At 40.1% G+C, this 4,417-nt stretch overlaps 1 non-coding gene across 1 annotated transcript; it reads right to left on the reverse strand.

Moving 5' to 3' along the window:
- Nucleotides 1–2,354: 2,354 nt before the first annotated feature.
- Nucleotides 2,355–2,461, reverse strand: LOC145118265 (small nucleolar RNA R71). Its single transcript, XR_013713224.1, has one exon. It is a non-coding gene; the product is annotated as a small nucleolar RNA R71 (small nucleolar RNA).
- Between the last annotated feature and the right edge of the window lie 1,956 nt (nucleotides 2,462–4,417).

Consider the following 4,417-nt stretch of genomic DNA (forward strand, 5'->3'; position numbering starts at 1 on the left):
CCTAAGTCCTCCTCCTTGGATCCCAGATCACAAGCACCCTACATCTCGCTGGCATAGGCTACCCTTCGGTAGACCTCTCATAAGCTCCTCACTGCTACCTACTCACTCTTAAGCATCACATAGCAGCAGAAATCTTCCTAGGCTAAGGCATCACAAATCAGGCCACTCTAGTCCTAATATGAATACCTAGCCTACTCTAGCATGCATATCATAACATTTCTCATAGCACATAATGTAAAGGTATTTTGGGAAATCACCGTTCGGGCGCTGGCTGATCATACACACTGTTCCGTCCTGCCTTTCTCAAAATCTTTTACTCTCTTAGAAAAATTGTTTATTTTATGAAAAACTTTCTCAAATCCTCAGTTTAAGTTCAGATACATCCGAAGTTGCACCCGAATCCCTCAAACCAAGGCTCTGATACCAACTTGTAACAACGTAAATTTTCAAAACAATTTTTCATTTTTAAATCATATTTTCAATCATCAAAAACAATATCAAACAAACTGTATCCAATGTCATCATAAAAACAAATCCCATAATCTCAAAACATAATCTCTATAAGTGTGTACGGATCATGTCGGCGCTTTCCCGTGATCATCGCTAGTACCTGAAACACATAACACAACAACTGTAAGCATAAATGCTTAGTGAGTTCCCCAATATACCACATACAACACATACGCCTTTCCAGGCCATAACTCTGTAGGATCTTCCATTCCAAGTGTCTCAGGGGACTTCCGTCCCGAATCCCGGTAGACCTTCCGGTCCTACCCGTATCGACCTTCCGGTCCGTAACCTCCTGACCTTCCGGTCCATGTCATCTTGACCTTCCGGTCCTTATCATACATAACATATATAACACATACATATCACATAACAACATATAGCACATACATCTCATAGCATACAAGACCTTCCGGTCACATATAGGTACAACTCTAGGTACAGTATGGTGAGAAGACTCACCTCGGCTATCTCGGGTAATCTCGCACACGTATACACTGGTCTAGCCTCCGCCTAAACACATAAACAATTATCTCAAATCAATAACGGCTCTCCAGGCTAGACTAGTCTCTTCCATGTCCTCTAAGAAGGCTAAAAGACCATTTTACCCTTCAAATGGTCCACAAGTCCAATTGTTGACCAAACCCTAAAAGTCAACAAAAGTCAACGGTCAAACTTTGACCAGACTCGACGAGTGCACTCGTGTGACTCGGCGAGTCCATGCATGTCCTCTTCGCCCCTGGTCCTTACTCGACTCGCTGAGTCAACCCTACACTCATAAGGTTATCACAGGTCGCGAATCGTGGGGCAACCCGACTCGACTCGTCGAGTCCTTTATGGGCTCGGCGAGTCCCTTCCATGAAAACACTCAAAACGATCATTTGAGGTCAGATCTGCTTCACCAACCAGTAGATCCAACCTTCTAACACTCGAAAGTCACGTAAAGGTTCAAACTTTACGTTTATGCAATGCTTATAAGACCAAAAATGGAGAAATAACCTTTAAAATGGGGTTCTACTCTCAAGGCTCACATGAAACCTCATAAAGTTGGAAGCTTGGGTCCTTTTGGACCTCTCAAGGTCTAGATCTATCATCTATACCCAAAGGGACCTCATATGCTTCACAATCTAACTCAAAATTGTGCAAAGGAAACCCTAGATTCAAGGAATCTATCAAATACACGAAATGGGAAGGAACTTGTACCTCAAAACGTGAATCTCAGTGTGAACAACACAGATCCAAGCTCCACAATCGATCTAGCTTGGATTTTCCCACTCCTTCTTGCAAGATCACACCAAAGGATGAATAATTAGCCTCCAAAATGCTCTCTAAGCTCTCTTTTCTCTCTAGGGTTTTCACAGGGGAGTAGTGGCCGCAAATGACGACCATAAGGGCCTTTAAATAGGGCTCAGGCCCTGAGATTTAGGGTTTCACTTAACAGCGCGGACTCGTCGAGTCCACTCATCGACTCGTCGAGTCCGGTCATTAATCCAAAAAAGAACTCGCGATCCTACTCGGCGAGTCTGAGCGTCTACTCGCCGAGTCCCTCCATAAAACTCAAGATAAAAATTAAAATAAGATACCTGGGAATCCGGATGTTACACATACCTTTCACCGGGAAAGAGTATGAAAATGCTTTCAAACACATTGATGAGGTCAAAGACATTCCCAACAACTTTCATGTTCCTAATGTGCCAAGGGAATTCATTTTACTAAGGATGCTTCCGGTCACATTTACCGGTGAAGCAAAGATGTGGTTGAATTCTCTTGCACCCGCATCCATCACTACATGGGCTAATCTTCGTGATGCTTTCATTGAGAAATTTAGTCCACCTTCGAAGATCTCAAAGCTCAAAAAGAAGATTTCTAACTTTCAACATCAGTCAGGAGAGTCATTGTATGAAGCTTGGGAGAGATACAAGGGCTTGCCAAGAAGTTGCCCTCAACATGATTTGAATGTTCAACAAGAAGTTTCCATCTTGTATGATGGAGTGAATGTAACTACTATACAATTTCTTGACTCACAAGGCCCTATGAAAAAAAAGGAGTTGACAACTATTAAAGAATTAATTGAAGAATTTGCAAAGCACTCACGAGAGTACCACAATACGAGATGATGCTACAAGAGGAAAAGGAGATCGAGGGAACGAGAATATGGATGCAATCATAGCTAAGCTAGACTCTATGGATCGGTGAATGACAAAGTTACATCAATCAATCCATACCATAAGAGTTTGTTGTGATAATTGTAGTCGTCCATACTTGACCAAGGATTGTGATTTGGATGAAAATGGGAATAAGAAGGCACAAGTGTTCTACTCAAGTGGTGACAAGTATGATGAAGATTGGAGAAAGCCTAAAAAGGAGTAGTTACCTTATGAAGAGTACAAGGAACAAAAAGATGAAAAGTACAGACAAACCGGAAGAGGTTTCTATCAAAAAGAGCGACCATCACCCGAAAAGAAGATAGATTTCGAGTCGGTACCCCATAGATTTCTGGAAGAATCTTAAAAGAGGCATGATACTACTGATGCCAATGTGAGAAATCATCAAGCTTCCATAAAGAATATAGAGACTCAACTTGGGCAATTGACCACACTTGTCAATGAAATGTTACCACCTAAAAACTAAGATAAAAAATCACAATCTCATGTCATGGCGATCTACGCTGATGAAGAGGTTCATTCTGAGCCAATAATGACCCATGAAGTAGCTACAAGTCATCCCAAGTCATATGTGGAACATGAATAGCCAGGAGTCAAAAGATCAAAAAGTGAAGTATTCTATGAGGCTTCGCCACATCGTGGTGAGATCACCACCTCGTGGTCTCGAGCAGAAGAAATTTTTTCTCTTCTTCAATCATTTAAACCACCACTACTATTCCCATCTCGAGCCATCAAACATTCTCTAGAACCTAAACAAAGAAAATTTATGGAGCAAGTGTTTTCGGTTTCAATCAATGCCCCATTCCTCAAATCGAGGGTGAAACTTCCAAAGTTTGTAAAGGATGTAATGAATAATAGAAAAGAGTTGGAAAAGGCCTCAACGATAGTTCTAAATGAGTTGTGTTCAGCCGCGATTATCAAGGGATTACCAATAAAAATGGGAGATTCAAGTCAAGTCACACTACCTTGTGAATTTGGCAATTCAACTTCTATTAATGCTTTAGCCGATTCGGGGGCAAGCAAAAAACTAGTGCATTAAAGTAACACATCAAGTTTTTGTAGGGGTTGAATATAGGAATGCCAGTTTACATATTAAAAAAATTGAAAAAATGACTAGGTACATTGTGTATAGGAGCATAGTTAGTAAAAGTTCGTTAGGTTATAAATTAATTTAAAAGTAATAGGTACTTTTGTGCACATCTATGTTTTTGGCGTCGTTGTCGGAGAACGGTTTTCAATTAAATTAGTTTATTTGAATATTCATTATTTGTTTTTTCATTTTTTTCATTTTATTTTTGTTTTCTTTGAAAACATGCCACTTGTCGGGAATGTTTTTCTTGTTATTTGCAGGAATTCGTGATCATACTCATTGCTTGGTTTATCTTTTTGCATGGGTTTCCAGATTGTAAGTGATTAGGGAATTATTGACTTTTTTAGTCTACAACTTTGGTGATTTGTGCAACTCAATCCACAAGGCATAGTATAGAAAGGCGTATCGAGGTGGTTAAGCGGAAGAAAAAACTCTTGCTACTCTTGACAAGTTGGGTCAACTCTTGGTCTACTTATTAGTTAATGGTGCAAAGAAAACAAGGGAAATAACCTAGCAGGTCCCCAAACGTTTTTGTTTTCCCAAACCAATTCTTGCATGCAAGGGATTCAATAAACAATTGTAGCTTGATTTCGACGAAGACGAGTGATCGTGATATCCTTTTTAGTTATTTTGGTTTGTAAATTTTTAGCTATTT

Source organism: Lactuca virosa, chromosome 5 (assembly GCF_052849685.1).
Source record: "Lactuca virosa cultivar CGN04683 chromosome 5, Lactuca_virosa_CGN04683_v6, whole genome shotgun sequence".
NCBI classification, from domain to species: Eukaryota; Viridiplantae; Streptophyta; class Magnoliopsida; order Asterales; family Asteraceae; genus Lactuca; species Lactuca virosa.